The sequence below is a fragment of the Musca domestica genome, unplaced genomic scaffold (assembly GCF_030504385.1).
Source record: "Musca domestica strain aabys unplaced genomic scaffold, Musca_domestica.polishedcontigs.V.1.1 2, whole genome shotgun sequence".
Taxonomy (NCBI): domain Eukaryota; kingdom Metazoa; phylum Arthropoda; class Insecta; order Diptera; family Muscidae; genus Musca; species Musca domestica.
In genome coordinates this window covers 40,977,139-40,995,159 of record NW_026712249.1, presented here as the reverse complement: position 1 = coordinate 40,995,159, position 18,021 = coordinate 40,977,139, and the positions used below count along the sequence as shown (strand labels likewise).

The 18,021-nt window shown below is 36.4% G+C and overlaps 1 protein-coding gene across 2 annotated transcripts in view; it reads right to left on the bottom strand.

Moving 5' to 3' along the window:
• The window catches only part of LOC101889562 (furin-like protease 2), a 472,277-nt gene extending 458,573 nt beyond the window's left edge, over positions 1 to 13,704 (bottom strand). The window contains exon 1 of one of the 2 annotated variants that reach the window (XM_059122172.1): positions 13,096 to 13,704. The gene's annotated coding sequence lies outside the window, so the exon portion shown is untranslated. The remainder of the gene's footprint in view (positions 1 to 13,095) is intronic. The other variant, XM_059122173.1, reaches the window with a different exon arrangement.
• Between the last annotated feature and the right edge of the window lie 4,317 nt (positions 13,705 to 18,021).

The window sequence follows — 18,021 nt, the reverse complement described above, 5'->3', positions numbered from 1 at the left end:
TGACCAGCTCTAAAAGCGGGATCTCTATAGACCAGCTCTAAAAGCGGGAGCTCTATAGACCAGCTCTAAAAGCGGGATCTCTATAGATCAGCTCTAAAAGCGGGATCTCTATAGACCAGCTCTAAAAGCGGGAGCTCTATAGACGAGCTCTAAAAGCGGGAATCCTGATAGATGATCTGAAAAAGTCCTTATAAGACAAGCTGAAGGGGATCCTTTTAGACCAGCTGAAGGGAGTCTGTATAGACAAGCTGAAGGGAGTGAGTCTCTATATAGACGAGCTGAAGGGAGTCTCTCTCTCTATAGACGAGCTGAAGGGAGTCTCTCTCTCTCTGAAGGGAGTCTCTCTCTCTATAGGCGAGCTGAAGGGAGTCTCTCTCTATAGACGACATGAAGGGAGCCTGTCTAAAGGGAGTTTCCATAGACGAGATGAAGGAAGTCTCCATAGACGAGCTGAAGGGAGTCTCTCTCTCTATAGACTAGCTGAAGGGAGTCTCTCTCTCTATAGACTAACTGAAGGGAGTCTCTCTCTATAGACGAGCTGAAGAGAGTCTCTCTCTATAGACGAGCTGAAGGGAGTCTCTCTCTATAGACGAGCTGAAGGGAGTCTCTCTCCATAGACGAGCTGAAGGGAGTCTCTCTCTATAGACGAGCTGAAGGGAGTCTCTCTCTAGAGACGAGCTGAAGGGAGTCTCTCTCTATAGGGAGTTTCCATAGACGAGATGAAGGAAGTCTCCATAGACGAGATGAAGCGGGTCTTTATAGACGAGCTGAAGCGGGTCTTTATAGAAAATTTGAAGGAAATGGATGCCTTATAGAAATGCTGACGGTAATCCTTATATTTGAGAAGTCTTTATATATGATCTGGAGAGAGCTCTTTTAGACCTCTTGGACGACGTTTCTGTATGACATCTATGAACAATATTTTTTCTGTTTTACCCAAAAGTGTCTTCTTTAAAGACTTAAGGCCTTTTTTAGATTACTTCATTCACCAAAATTTTATTAAAATCCCTGGCAGATAACCCAACATTGTGTCCTTTTTGAAAAATATTAATAAGAATTCCGCTCTAATGATTTCTGGGAAAAAGGTGTACAGCCCATAAAAACATGCAATGGCCATAAAAAAGCAAATCCTTTTCTTTTACAGGAAGGTTCACCATTATAAAATAATCTCTGGCCACCAAAAATCCTCCCAAAGAAAAACCAAAGAAAGACAATTCCTTGTAATTACACATAACCAGCAGAAATGACAAAGTTAACCATAAAATTTCTTCTACTACGACAATCCTTTATTCATTTCATTACAAAGTAGAAAAAAATTTAGACTTTAAAAATATATTTTTTTGTTCCCTTTGAAGTTTGTCTAAACATAATAGCAGTGCCTCTAAAGTCATGGTGGAAAGCAGGCAAAAGAAACAAAAACTTAATTAAAAATTCAACAACTTTTTGAATGTCATAATGAAAACAATTCGGTCAAGAAAGGATAGTAGACAGAAAGCGACTGGTATAAAACGACCTAAAAATGTGTCCTCTTGCAGAGACAATTTAATAAAATTTCTAATAGACACGCACAGTGCCCAAGAAGGCAGGAGGGAGAGGTAGAGAACTGGAGATGCAGTAAGATGAAGTGGCGTTTAAGCACTTGTCCTGTAAAAGGATATTGTGATAACGACAGCAGCAGTGATAATGAAAATAATGACGATGGTGATTGTGATGATGACATTGATGTAGAATATTGCTATGACGACTATGACATTGTAATAGGAAAGTAAATGTGTATATTGTTAAAGCAGGACAGTGGTTAGCATGCTGAAGGAAGGATGTATAGACGGGATGTAGGAAGTCAAACTTATGGGGAGGACATACTCATGGAAATCTTCTCGACGAGCTGAATGGAAGTTCGAGAGACCAGCTAAATTAAGTCTTTCCAGACGAGATAAGTTGAGAATTTAAAGATCTGAAGTCAGACTATTTAGGAACTGACGAACTAACGATTTACTAAAGGAGTCTGAAGACGTCCTTGTATATGTGCTAGGGCATCCTCACCGTTGAGTCGAATAGCATCTTTGCAGAGGAGCTAAACTCATCCTTATTGACGAGAAGAACGTTATAGGCGAGATAAGAGCATCTTTCCAGAGAAAGATGCTGATGGAGGAGCTGATGGCGCTCTCCATAAAACACATGAAGGTGACCTCTAAAACCTGCTGAAGACGATCTCTATAGACGAGCCAAAAGCGACCTCTATAGACGACCAGCTGAAGGCGGAATCTCTATATAGACGGGGTCTAATTCGACCAGCTGAAGTTGGAATCTCTATAGACTTGCTCTGAAGGCGGGATCTCTGTAGACCAGCTCTGAAGGTGGGATTTCTATAGACCAGCCAGATCTATATAGATCAGCTAAGAGGGAGATCTCTATAGACCAGATGAAGGTGGGATCTCTATAGGCCAGCTGAAGGTGGGAACTCTCTAGGCCAGCTGAAGGTAGGATCTCTATAGACCAGCTGAAGGTGGGATCTCTGTAGAACAGCTGAAGGTGGGATCTCTGTAGACCAGCTGAAGGTGGGATCTCTGTAGACCAGCTGAAGGTGGGTTCTCTGTAGACCAGCTGAAGGTGGGATCTCTGTAGGTGGGATCTCTATAGACCAGCTCTGAAGGTGGGATCTCTATAGACCAGCTGAAGGTGGAATCTCTATAGACCAGCTGAAGGTGGGATCTCTATAGACCAGCTCTGAAGGTGGGATCTCTATAGACCAGCTCTGAAGGTGGGATCTCTATAGACCAGCTCTGAAGGTGGGATCTCTATAGACCAGCTGTACGTAGGATCTCTCTATAGACCAGCTGTACGTAGGATCTCTCTATAGACCAGCTGAAGGTGGGACCTCTCTATAGACCAGCTGAAGGTGGGATCTCTCTATAGACCACCTGAAGGCGGAATCTTTATAGACCAACTAAAGGCGGGATCTATATAGATCAGCTGAAGGCGAGATCTTTATAGAACAGCTATGAGCGAGATCTGTATAGACCAGATGAAGGCGAGATCTGTATAGACCAGCTGAAGGTGGGATCTGTATAGACCAGCTGAAGGCGGGATCTGTATAGACCAGCTGAAGGCGGGATCTGTATAGACCAGCTGAAGGCGGGATCTGTACAGACCAGCTGAAGGCGGGATCTTTATAGAAAGAGGGCTTTCTAAAGGTCTGATATGGAAAGAAGACCTTGTAAAGGTATTCTATAAAAAGAAGACCTTCTAAAGGCCTTCTATGAAAAGAAGACATTCTAAAGGTCTTCTATGAAAAGAAGAAGAGCTAAAGGTCTTCTATGGAAAGAAGGTCTGTTAAATGTCTTTTATGGAAAGAAGATCCGCTAAAGTCTTCTGTGAAACAAAACCTTCTAAAGGTCTTCTATGGATAGAGGACATCCTAGAGAATGATGGCCTTCTTAAGTTATTTTATGAAAAAAAACCTTCTGAGGATCTTCTATAAAAAGAACACCTTCTAAAGGGCTTCTATGAAAAGAAGACCTTCTAAGGGTCTTCTGTGAAAAGAAGAAGAGCTAAAGGTCTTTTATGGAAAGAAGACCCGCCTAAGTCTTCTGTGAACAAGACCCTCTAAAGATCTTCTATGGATAGAGGACATCCTAAAGATCTTCTTTAGATAGAAGACATTCTTAAGGTCTTCTTTGGATAGATGACCTTCTGTAGGTGTTCTTAGCATAGAACTGGAGCTTCTTAAAGCCTTCGTTAAATTGAAGATTTTCTAAAGTTGTTTCTTTGGATAGAAATTCTTAAAAATGCCTTCTTCGGATGGAAGACCTTCTAAAGGTCTTCCTTTAATAGAAAGTCATTTAAAGGTGTACTTCTTGTGATAGAAAATCTTTTAAAGGTATTTTTGGATAGGGGACATTTTATAGGTCAACTTAAAAAAAAAACCTTCTTATACCTTATCAAGATCTGTTTTAAATAGAAGACGTCTTGTATGGATAGATTTAAATTCAATAAAAATTTAATTTTAAAACTTATCATGTCTTTCAATCCCTTTACACACTGTTCCACTCCTGTCGAGAAAAATGTGGAATGCCGTCGATGGGATGGCAAATAATTAAGAAAATACTATGACAACTCTAGGCAAAATATGTACGTATGTCTGTATATATGTAAATGTAAAGAGGATAGAAACACAAATGATTCAAATTAAGCCCAGATAAACAGTTAAAAGAAGAAATTTTGGCCACCATAAAAGTAACAACGATAATGACAAGAACAATGAAGTGAAGAAGAATCATGGCAAACGAAGGAAAAGAGAATGCGAATCAACAACCGACGACCGCAATTGAACATGACCTCAACAATAAGGTTAGATGGGATTCCTTTTTTGCTTTTTTGGGTTAATGTCACACCATGGTATGGTATGAGAGCAAGCAAAAAAAGACCATGTGAAGGTCGATAAAAATGTTGGCTTTGCTAGCCTTGTCCAACACACAGACACTAAGGTAAATTGAGATACTTGAAATTTTGGTGTAAAACAAGATATACACATGTATGTAGGCATGAATGTCTGCCTACTCTTTGTTACTATTTAAAGTGACATAAAACAAAAACTTGACAACAAAAACAAGAAAACTTTCAAGTTTACTGTGGTCGACCACAAGTTGAAAAGTCTAAAACTTAATTATCCCAGCCTTAGAGTACAATCAAGTGTTGAGTAATTAAAACAAATTCTCAAATATTGTTTAGATTTTCGGGTGTGATGACAGCTACGGAAATAAAGTTGTCAACCAAAACTAATTATTCAATAATGCGTGGCAATAATGTGGTTGTAATGATCCCAGAGAAGTTTGTAAAATTCAAAATTATGCCTTTGGGGGAAATTATTAACAATGGCTTAATAGTAGTAATGAAAATCTTTATATTTTCTTTAAAAGAAATGATAAATTAAGTGGGAAGAGGAAATAATGGGAGAAGGGACTCTAATGCAAATTTTGTCACACAAGAGAATTTGTATAAAGGCACATGAGAAAATATTTGTAAGGGAAAATTAAATGAAAATTCTTGTATGTTTTTTATGATATGACATGATGCAACTGTTGTCAATACCATGTATAGGGTTGCACATATTCGACGGACCCATGACTCTTTGGGCCCATTCCAATCGACGAGGCTTGTCCGCAGGCAAAATTCTTTGCGACGAGGCTTGTCCGCAAGCAACATTCTTTGCGTCAATTGAATTTTGTACGGGAACAAATGCAAATCAATGCGAATAATCCGATGTAAAGTGGACCGAGCCATGCCAAACTGCTGAGAACGGCGTTTTTGGGATGTTCTTGGGGACCTCTCAACACTGGCTCGTACGGCAGCGATATTCTCGGCCGATCGCCTTGGTCGACTTTTATATGGCCTCTTCGGATTAGAAAGAGCCTTACCACTCGAAAATTTTTCGTATAAACGCTTAATGGTGTTCTTAGAGGGCGCACTTCTCACATTTTTTAATGTTTTAAAAGCACGTTGAGTTTTCACAATTGACTTCTTCTGTTGAATGTAAATTTCAACTATTTCAGAGCGCTCGCATGGCGTGTATTGGTTCATGGTAAAAATCTGCTTGGACTGACGCTTTAAACGCGGTATATCATTAAGCGATGTGACATCTTTGTCAAAAGTTATGGCGTTGCCAGATGGGTTCGTCGAATATGGACAACCCTGTAGAAAAAGTTCATTGAATTATAAGACAAACTCCTTATAACAGAAGCTCTTTCCGTTAGCTGGTCGTATGGATCAACGATCTTATAAACAGTCAGACGTCTTAATAATCTACCCGTATTTACACAAAATAGAAAGCCAAACTTAGTGACCTCTTATGAATCGCCCAAAAGCATGCATTATTCATGCTAAAAATAAGAAATCTTCTTTACATGGTGAGATGAAAAACTGCAACCACATTCCGACTGCTGTCATTTCAAAGCCACTCGTCCGACAGCTGTTAAAATTATTCCAGTGACAGCTCATTATATTGTTTATAAGCCTACCAAAGCATTTTGGTGAGAATTTTCCAGAAAAAAAGTTATTCGTGATGGAATTCAAACCTGATAGGGAATTTTCTTTATATTTGGCTGGAAAACCACAAGTGGCTATCGTTAGTGCGAGCACTCCAGCATTTAAATGTGAATAAATCGTTTGTGTCTCGTGACATCACTCGTTACTGTGATACTGGTATCGTAGCCCGACGTCAAGGAAGTGGACGTAAGAAAACAGCATCATCAGCGGAAATGGTTTGAAAAGTAAAGAAGCGACTTGATCGAAACCCGTGTTGCAGTGGCCGAAAAATGGCTCGTGAGCTGAACATAATATTGAAAAATGAGCTCAAGGTAAAGCCATTGAAATTCCAAGAAGTGCAAGAACTTACACCGCAACAGAACGAAAATATACTCAAAAGAGCTAAAGAGTTGCTCCGCTTGGCCGAAAGTGGTGAACTGCCGAATTTGGTTTTCTCCTATGAGAAAACATTCGTTGTCCAGAAGTTTGTAAACAAACAAATTAATCGTGTTTACTTGCCAAAGAGGTCTGCTAAAAATGTGCACCACCAGAACTCAAGCGCTGGGAATGGTGATGGTGTGGTCCGCCATAACAGCCGATGGTCGTTCTTCGCACGTATTAATCAACAGTGGCATCAGAACAAATGTCGAATATTATCGCGAAAATATTCTGGAGGGTGTATTAAAGCCTTGGTCAAGCAAACATTTTGGCCGCAGACCTTGGACATTCCAACAGGATTCAGCACTATCGCACTCAGCACGTGCCACCCAAGAATGGTTACAAAATTATGTTCCTCGCTTCATTTCCAGTTCACTATTGCCACGAAAATCTCCGGATACCAATCCGTTGGACTATTGTGTCTGGAGTATTTTGGAAAGCAAGGTTGGCACTCAAAATACCAAATTGTCGATCACCTCAAGCATGCGCTTCGCCGGGAATGGACCAAAATACCGCAGAGCAACATTCGGACAGCGTGTGACGGTTTCATTGGCCGTTTGAGGGCCATAATTCGTGCCAAAACGTGAGCGTATCCAAGCGGCCGGAGAAAAATCGTCTTTACAAGTATGTTACAAATTTTTGTGAGGCTTAAAGTGTGGTAGAAGTTACGAGATAATTGATTTGCAAAATGATCAATGTGCAACCCGGGTACCAGGGCACCTTCCCTTAAGAAAAACTAATTTTCCGTTATTTGGGTAAAATATGGTACTATTTTGAAGATTATTTAATGAGTTCATGGCATTGTGGACTTAAAAGGACGACCCTTAAATAAGTAAATAGTTACATTAAAGTCACGAGGTAATGCTATAAGAAGAATATAGGAAAAACACAGTTTGACATTCCTCTTATTCTATTCTAGTTAGGATTAATCCCATTATTGTTGTTTTTATAAAAAAAACAACGCTTATTTATTAGTGCCGATCGATGGTAGGCTTTAACTGGGGGTAATTCCTTGGTTCCTCTTCTATTGAGCTAACTATTTTGAAACTACTTCTGAGGAGAATATCCCAAGGGGAACTGATAAGGATTAATGGCTCTATCCGAAACCTAGGTATTTCCTGCCTTGCCCCCTAGTAAACATTACCATCGATCTCCACTAATAAACAAACGATGTTTTTGTAAAACCAATAATAATGGGATTAAGCCTTACTATTTTGCAACAATACAATTAAGATAAATTAAGAAGATAAATATTATTTTTAAACAACTCTTTCCTTTGTCGCATATCATTCAGGTATCTTTTGCGGAAATTTTATTGTACGTCTTTGCAAAATCTAATTAAACTAAGAACCTGCCAAAAGTTTCAAATTTCGTAAATTGAAAAAAAACTAACTTTTTTTCTTCCGTTTCAATTTTATTCTTGTGAGAGAAAGGATAAAACTATCACATGCAACTTTAACAAAAAAAAATAATATTTTTAATGCATAAGACATAAAATTTAATAAAATAAAAAAGAACGTACAACTATATCCTGGAGAATCGAAAGAGTCTGCAAAGTATCAAAACAAAAGTTTTTTTTCTCGTTCGTTCACTTTAATAAAATCATCCATTATTTATGCAACATTTTAAGCTTAATTAAAAAAGCCAAAGAACGTATGAGTGTGTGTATGTGTGTGCGTGTGTGTGTGGAGCGGCAAATGAGAAATGTGGCCACTATCACGAAATAAGCTAGATAGATGTTATATCTCTCTTCTTCCGCAAAGAGTCCTGTTTAATGTTTGGAATGAATTTGCTGCCGCCGTTGCTGTTCTTTGTTATTTTCGTTGGATAAAAGTCAGAATTTATTTAAAAAGAAATAAATTTCAAAGTCATATCTTGTCGGGAGCAAAAAAACGAAAAAAAAACCAAAAGTGGAAGAAAAACCTCAAGAAAATGCTTTAACAAAAAACAGAAACGCAGTGGTTCCCCATTGTGTTATTGCAATGTGTGTAGAGCGAACATCAGGCCCCATTCCGTGGCGCCCAAAAAAAGAATGGCAGGATTTGATGTTACGTGTAAGTTAAACGTAGCACGAAGTATGTGGATATTGTAATACGTGTTCTGCACAATGAATTTTTGAAATTTCCTCTCTCCTCTCTCTCTCTCTCTCTCTCTCTCTTCCATCCCTCTCTTTTGACTGTTGTACGTTAGCTACTAGCTGCCAATGCATTTGTAACAATTCCAAGGAATCGTACGTTCTCTCCGTGGCCCCCACATGGCGGCAGCTTCTTCTGGTTTCCGTGCCGCACGCAGTATTCGCCTTTGTTTCTTTACTATTTTCAGGCTGGAACGTATTCTGGTTCATGTTGTTGTCTAAACAAACAAACACGTGCCAATCTACAAAAACCCAACCACATTAAATAAACAACTTGGCAAAATGAATTACTTTTTTTTTCTGTTAAGACATGTTAGGCAAATATTCTGGTTTTGTTGGGGATTTTCTATCTTCCTTTTTTTTTTGTAATTGTCTATTTGCAAATTCACAAGTGGCTTAAGCATTAACGGCGATGGGTGATGATAAAGTAATTTGTGCTAATTTTCTAAATATTTGAGCTAATTTTCTAAATATTTGGCAGGCAAATTGGATTTATTCTTAAATACTATTTTGCAGGAAATTGTATTAGATGGGAATTTCGTGGGAAATTAAAAAGAAAAGTTTGTCAGTGATTGACAATGGATGTGGGTGATGGAAAATTTATACCACAAATATGACCAACGAGATAAAGACCATTTAGAGGTCACCTATGAAATAAAGAACACATAAAATAATAGACCCTCAAAATCTGTTCTATTATTCGAATTAATTGCATTATTTAACTACTGAAACATTGAAGAATCTACTGAAACCGTAAATCCGAAGGTACCGTTATATGGGGGCTATACCTAAATGAGGATCAATATATCCCATTTTCAATACCAAATTGCAAAATTCTAGAATAAATATCTATGTATCTATGTCTATGAAAATTTTAACAGACAGGTGGATTAAACGGATTGTACTGTAGGAGGGTATAAAGGAGGATAGTATTGCGGAGGGTATAGAAATCCTCCAAAACACTACATATTACACCACTCCACTGATAAGCTAAAAGGGACAAACATCTATATTGGTTTGACACCAAAACCAAAATAAACGCCGACTCTAAACCAAAAATCAAACAAAAAATGTCGGAAATAGCATCAAATTTTAGAATAAGTTTAGATTTGTTCAAATTGGTCAACTTTGGCACGAATTATGGCTTTCAAACGGCCAATGAAACCGTCACATGCTAACCGAATGTTTTCTGCGGCATTTTGGCCCATTCCGACCAAGCGCTTGCTTGAGGTGATCGACACTTTGGTATTTTTTAGTGTCGATCTTGCTTTCCAAAATACTCCAGACACAATAGTCCAACGGATTGGTATTCATAGATTTTGGTGGCCATTGTGCGCTGAAAATGAAGCGAAGAACCTCATTTTGTAACCATTCTTGGGTGGTGCGAGCTGAGTGCGATGTGCTGAGTCATGTTGGAATGTCTAAGGTCTGCGGCCAAAATGCGGCGGAATTAAGATTTTTTGATTTGAAGTTTTAGATTGATTTTTCAAAATAGTTTTTGGTTTGTATAAAATATGAATAGTCGATCAAAAATCTATGATAACGAAAGTTCATTTTCGAATTTTTGATCAAAGCACATTTCAATACCAAAAAGCGATTAATAATTTAATCGAAATTGGATCTACGAAAACCCTCGTTTTGTAAACAGTGGCATTGGAATTTTTTGTTTATTTTTATTATTTTTTTTTTTTTTTGGTGGTGAAATTCGCATTTACAATCCTAGCACATCGCCTTAGCTGGACAAGGAGCTGGTGAGATATTCATAGAGAGAAAACCCTGACGTAATGCCTGAAGCAAAAATCTTGAACATTTTCAAGAAGTCAGGTCAGATTTTTGAAAACTCGTACTAAAAGGGCACGAAACGTACTAAAAACTGAAATTTGGAATAAAGTCAATGATGGAGGATATATGTACTCAAGGGTTTTTTGAAAAAACGAACTTTAAGGCTACCGAAATTTCCAAAACGATACTAAGCTTCTAAAATAGTACCATTTGATATTATGTGAACGGATAGACCTAAAATCTTGAAATTTGGTACGAAAATCAATGGTGGAAAGTATATTTTATACATGAAGGTGGTCTTGGAAATATGTACTAAGCGCGCTTACTGTACTAAATGATACTAATTTTCGAACAGTTGTGTTTAGGGTGGAATTTTGAAATTTTGTTTTGGGGCCCCTTTGGGTGGTAGGTTTGTGATAATGAGGTGGTTTTAAAAATGTGTACTGCATGCAAGTGCACGAAAAGTACTAAATAGTACTATGTCTGGTACAATTGAAATTTTGTATTAGGGTTGCTGTTCATGTGTACCCTGGACATATGGAGGTCGGTTTGCACATGTGTACTATAAATGTACGAAAAATATTGAATGATATACATTTGCCAATGGGTGGAGGGTTAGAGATAAAATTCTAAAATTTAATATTTAATAAAGATTATTGATGGTATCTGTGTTTGGAAGTGGCTTGAAAATGCGTCCTAAATTTGTACGCAATGGCACTACAATTGGGATTTGGTTGAGGCTGTAATCCTCAAATTTTATATTGAGGTCACTTTTGGTATCTGGATTGGGATTGTACGAAAAATACTGAATAGCACTAAATTTGACATTAGGTGAAGAAATAAAGCTGAAATTCTAAAATTTGCTATTGGGTCTCTGTTGGTATCTGAGATTGAGATTTGATGTTGGTTTTGGAAATGTGAACTGAAACTGGAATCCCGAAATTTGATGTTCAGGTATCTGGAATTGAGATATTGAGGTGGTTTGAAAAAAACTGTGCTATAATAGTACAAAATGAACCAAATAGTACTAAATTTAGGGTTGGGTGAGAGATACAGCTAAAATTTTCGAAATTTGACAGTGAGGTCTTTGTTGGTGTCTGAGATTGAGATATGGAGGTTGTTGCGGAAATATGTACCATAATTTGTTATTCGGTAAGGGAATATGACTGAAATCGTTTAATTTAATTTAGATGACACTATTGGCGATTATGGTTAACAAATGGAGGTGGTTTTAAAAATGTGGGCTATAATCATACGAAAAGTACTAAATAGTACTAAATTTTGCATTAGGTGAAGGAATAAGGCTGGAATCTGAAATTTAATACAGATTTCACTGTTGTCGTCTGTGGTTAAAATATGGAAGTACTTTTGGAAATGTGTATTATATTTGTTTGAAAAGTACTAAGTGCTACGAAATTGGGTATTGGGTAAAGAGATAGAGTTCAAATCCTGAAATTTTATATGAATTTCACTGCGGGTGTCCGTAGTTGAGAGAAGGAGATGAATGGATCAAGGTCAATGTTGGTTTACATGAGGAGATGTTGAAATAGTGTTAGACAGAAAAAATGGATGTGCAATGGTTTTATTAATATCCTCTTTAGCAAACTTCGAAATTTTTGGTGTAAAAAGTAAACATTTTGCTATTATTCTTTCCGAAAAAAAGGAAACACTTGAATAATATTATATAAAAATTTGAAAGTCTGAAAATTCAGTACGATGTATGAAGTTTTGATTAAAGAACTTTGTCAAAGACTAAAAAATTGTGCATGTAGTATTTAATAATATCGACTTAATACATCATCCCTAAAAACGCCAACATTTTAGGAAAAAAATTTTCAAGCGTCACACATTCCAGTTTTTCGGTCATTATTTGAATAGAGGTATGAAGGTCTTCAGATACATACCACTACAAATTTGGAAGTTTTTTGATCACAACCCTTATAAAATAAGAAATAAGTCATCGGTGGGGTTTTTTTAACTTCACAGATCCCCATATTTCCTTTTAAACTTCCCAATTCGAAAGTCTTCAGATAACTCCAGTATAAATTTGAAAAGTTTTGAGGAAATCAAACTCTCATAAAACAAGAAATATGTCATCGGTGGATTTTTAACATCACAGATCCCCATATTTCCTTGGGAACTTCCACACAAAGGCTCAAAATTTTCAATATTCATAATTCGTACAAAATACGAAATAACTACCCGATTTTCTTCAAAATTTATGTAATAAAAATACATTTACCAACATCAGATAGAAGAGGAAAATATGAAATTTGTTTTCTATTTTTTTAGAGTGAACGCTTTCCAATATTAATTCCAAATTCAGAATCAGTTAAATCTTCTACTTCTACCCAGTAAAAATACTCAATACTGGAAAATTGGAGTGGAAAGTACACAACAGCTCGAAAACCCGCCCGAAACATTAGTATTTCAATTACTTCTTGGAGTAATTATCTATATTCGGCTAGAAGACCTTCAAAAGATGTAGATACCTCCAGGTATTGCCAATTTATGCATGTGGTCCAATTTCTTGACCTTAATTTGTGTTTCATTTTAATCGTATAGTTTATGCCGGCCATAAAGAATATGGACCTCATTAATATTCATTTAATGTTTTTAAGAAAGAAACAATCGGTACACTCATGCTTATCACACATAGTTTGTATGTGTGTGTGTATGTGAAGAATTTAAAGCCATTTACGTTTCATTGCACTTACCTTTTATTTGCGCTTGTTTACACACAATCCACTTTAGATGGCTGTTGTTGATATATATAAGTTTTTTTTTCTTGGTTTTGATGCTCTTGCTCTCCGCTCGTTCCGTCAATTTACAATTTTATGTTTTTGTTTTTCCAAAATAAACGAAAACACAAAACACAAACGTTTGAATAAAGTTGACGGCGACGACAACGCGTTGTAAGAGAATAATGGCTAATGCAATTTCAAGGCGGCGTTTACGCGCTGGCGATGACTTTGACGACGTCGACGACACAGACGAGAACGATTAATGATCGTCAATCATTAACACATAAATACGACGAATACAGTAATGACTTGCCACCGGTCATTTATTATAAAAAAATGTGACGGGTTTGTTGTTGTTTTATTTTTTCACTTTTTTGGTTTTTTTCTTAAAATTTTTTGGCTAAAATAACAATGAGTGAGAATAAGCAAACAAACAAGAAAAAAAAACTCGTTTAGTAGGAAAGCAATTATCGGCTTCGTATTACAATAGGTGTGTAGATAGACGTGTGTGTGTGTGTGCGGTAAACCGGCTAAGCGTGAGAAATAAGTATCTATGAGAATGAAAACTAATTTGTTTAATTAGAAAATTAGCCACATGGAGAAGATGAACGTTAAACCTTATGTTGCACTGAAGTCATGGGGTCTCTCTCAGAGAGGAAATTATTGCAATTGTTTTATTGGGAAAATTATTGAGAAATCCATAGTAAAATATACTGAAGACATAAGGAGACAATGGAATGAAATGTTTTCATCTGTGATGAAAATGTCAGTTAATGTACAATTTTTTGGGATTTTAAAAGAAGGCTTGACGAAGGGGTCTCTGAGGTCCCAGAGAAGAAAATTATTGCAGTTGTTATATTGGAGAAATTATTGCATAATTATTAATAATATTTAAATTATATTGAAGAAAATGTTATGGTGAATAATTCTTTTGGATATTTTGACTTACTACGATAGCTTTTAAGGGGAGTTTTTAACCATATTTTTAAAAAAGGACCAAAAAGACCCCGTTTTTTTTTAACCTACATATGGTGTTCAGGCAAAATTAGGAGTTTTGACGTCTTCTAGGACCTATAGTAGAATTTTATGAGAAATAATTTTGCTGAAAATTTCGACTTGCCACGATCTCGTTTAAAGGAAAATTTTAACCATATTTTTAAAAATATGACAAAAAAGTCCTCTTTGGACCGAAATATGTAGTTTTGGTAAGATTTGGACTTTTGACGTCTTCTATAACAGAATTCTATGACAAATAATTTTGTAGACTATTTTGACTTGCTACGATGCCGTTCAAATGAAGTTTTTAACATTTTTTTTTTAAATTGACTACAAAGGCCCCCTTTCTATCGAAATATGGCCTTTAGGTAAGATGTAGGCTTTTGACGTCTTCTGGGACATATAACAGAATTATATGAAAAATTATTCTGTTGGATATTTTGACTTGCTACGATCCCTTTAAAGGGGAGTTTTTAACCATATTATTAAAAAAGGACCAAAAAGACCCCGTTTTTTAACCTACATATGCGTTTAGGCAAAATTTAGATGTCTTCTAGGACCTATAGTAGAATTGTATGAGAAATAATTTTGCTGAATATTTTGACTTGCTACGATCCCGTTTAAAGGAAATTTTTAACCATATTTTAAAAAATATTACAAAAAGACCCCTTTGGACCGATATATGAAGTTTTGGTAAGATTTGGACTTTTGACGTCTTCTGTGACCTATAACAGAATTCTATGACAAATAATTTTGTAGACTATTTTGGCTTGCTACGATGACGTTTAAATGGAGTTTTTAACATTTTTTTAATTGACTACAAAGACCACCTCTCTATCGAAATATGGCCTTTAGTTAAGATTTAGGCTTTCGACGCCTTCTAGGACCTATAGTAGAATCTTGTGAGAAATAATTTTGCGGAATATTTTGACTTGTTACGGTCAGGTTTTAAGGAAGTTTTTAACCATTTTTGTAAAAATAGGACCAAAAAGACGCTTTTTAGACCGAAATATGGAATTTATGAAAAATTTAGACTTTTCACGTCTTCTGGCACCCATAGTAGAATTTTATGACAACGAATTGCAGAGAATATTTGGACTTATTACGACCCGTATTTAAGGAAGTTTTTAGCCACATTTAAAAAAAATGACCAAAAAGACCCCTTCGTTGTCTCGCTTGTGGGTTAAAACTTTCTACCAAAATATTTCTGGTATTATCCTGTAATTCTGTAATACTGCTGAAGACTCTATGCAGCTAAAATGCACGGATTCCAAGGTATCTTAATTTGAAAATGACAAAAAATGCGGAATGGGTGGGGGGGATTCAACTTGCCTGTCCTCTATTTAGCTTACTTGGCGTTATAAACTTTCAGAACTTCGATACATTTGTCTTCTTATTTTTAGCTCTACTTTCATAGTATGCTGGATTTTTAGCGGATTTATTATTTTGTGTTGCCCTGTGTTATAGAAATTAATTCAGCAATTATTCAACATAGCCCCGATTGGGTTAATTTCCCATGTTTTTTTTTATTATTGTTTTTATTTTTTTTTTATTTTTTATTTATTTAAGCATTTAAATGATGTCACGTCTGTGTTCCCAGCGAAATTAAGTGAAAAAGAGGTGGCAGAACAAGGACTTCGATCACTTGAATTGTTAAGTGGCGACCGCCGAACGGAAACGGAAATCAAACAAAACAAATTTTCAAATAGCAAACAATTGAATTGATTTAATTTGAAAATTTTCCTCTACCCACCCCCACTCAAACCTCTCCCATTGGAGAGCTTGTGAAAAGCTCCACAAAAAAAAAAAATAAATTGCCCAAGTAAGGTTATGATAACGAAATTAAGTTTGCCAAGGCTGGAAGTGGAGTTGGTTCGGAGGACCCAAAAACGTTCTCTAAATATTAAGCATTCTTTAAGTGTCCTCGACAGTAAACGGCAGCGTAGCCTCGCCAACACTTGATTGCAACAAATTGTGTGGCGAAAAATGCCGGCTATGATGTTAACAAACAAATTGACACACAATTCAATGATTCGATTGTTTGCCTCGTTCGTTCATTCGTTGGTTCGTTCTGTGAATTCTCTGTGACTGGGTAACCCATAAAAGTTGGCTGCCTGGCTGGGTAAATGGTGGGCTTTAGGTCTCGTGCGTGAATTGCTCAAAGAATTTTTAACACCAATCAGGCTTGAAATTTTGTGCGAGAGAGAGGCAAAAAGGCGAGTATTTGGAAACGCTCGTAGTTATGGTTGTTTTAATATTGCAACGTTGCTGGAATAACAAATGAATCAGAAGTTAGGCCAAAGAATTCAGTTGTGAGTGGGTCGCAAGCAAACAAACAAACAAATCGAAAAACCCTAGCCTTGTCCCAATAGTGCCGCGGAACGTCACACCAGTCCCAGTAAATATGTCGACAATGACAAATTCAATTGTTTTTTGCCAGAACGTTGGCAGAAGTTTCCACAATTATTGTTGCATGGTAATGGGATTCCAGATTACACGCATACACACACGCACACACACAGACGTACGCACAACAATTGCTTTAAAATTTATTTTATTTTTGATTTTTCTATTTGATTTTCCTGCGCTCAAAGAATCAACAAAATTAAATTTAATTTCTGGGCGCGAAAATCACACGAAAACATAGACACAACGTTCTCTAATAAACCGCGAACACACACAAATAACATATTCGTTTTTTTTTTTTTTTTTTTCAATCAGAATTATGCAAATTGAATTTATTTTCACTTTTGTTTTTTTCTTTCGCTTTTTTTGCTTAGCGGTTTTGAAGTTGGATTTTGTAGTTCATTGTCATCGCCGCCGCCGCTTTCATATACGTCGATGGCTTTTTTACACGTTTCGTTTTTTTTTGCAAATTGATTGAAATGGAATTGAAATTTTTGTAGGGTTTGTTTTTTTTTGCAAAAAGTCAATACAAAATAAACCCCAAACCGAAAAATGACGTCTCATATATTCCCTCTTTTTTTCGATTAGTAATATTCAAACTGCAGGTGATTATTATTTATAATTCTCTTCTTTTTTCGATGGCCAGTAAATCGAATTCATTAACGCCGCGTCGCCAGTCGGACAGGTGGAGAGTGTTGGCAAAACGTGCTGTCCCATCAAATTCTCAACAATGGAAAGTATTTTGTGCTGCAAAAAAAAGAAGACACGAAAAAAAGAAAGTTTAGAATGGTAATAAATTGATAGTCATAAAAAAATACGAATACAAAAAAAATCGAAAAAAGAACAACAAACATTTTGCGGGGCAAATAAAAGTGAAGGTAATATGACGCTAGCAAACAAAAGCCAGCCAACCAGACAAAAAACCAAGTTTTTATTAATTTTTGCACTTAATCATAATACGGCAGATACTAAAATGGCAATGAATTGCAAATATAAAACGTGTGAAATGACAAGTTTCTATGGAATTGAATTATCACATTTCCGAAGAGCCCAAAAAAGTAGGCAGACAGACAACTGAACGTTGATTTTTCTGTTAATTTTTATCATTTCAGAATGGAATATTTGCACAAGTAATTTCAGATTATGTGTGGTTATGTAGAGAAAGGTGTTACCTACGTGTCTCTTTGAGTCACACGGCTGATAATATAACACATGGAATGAAAATTCACGGAAATAACCAATAGCCGACCCTATAGGCCATAAAATGGGAGTTTCATAAAAAACAAAGTAGTCAACAATAGATCTTCTCGTGTATTCTCAGAGAAAATCAAATCAAATCCGTTCCTAAGAAATCTAAATCTAAAGGAGGACAATTGAATTCCTAAAAAAAAAATGATATAACTTCCCATGAAAGACCCACAGGTCTTTCTCCCAGGTCTTTTCATAACAGATGCAGATACCTCATTGGAAATTTAATATTTGACCACCCAAACGTCA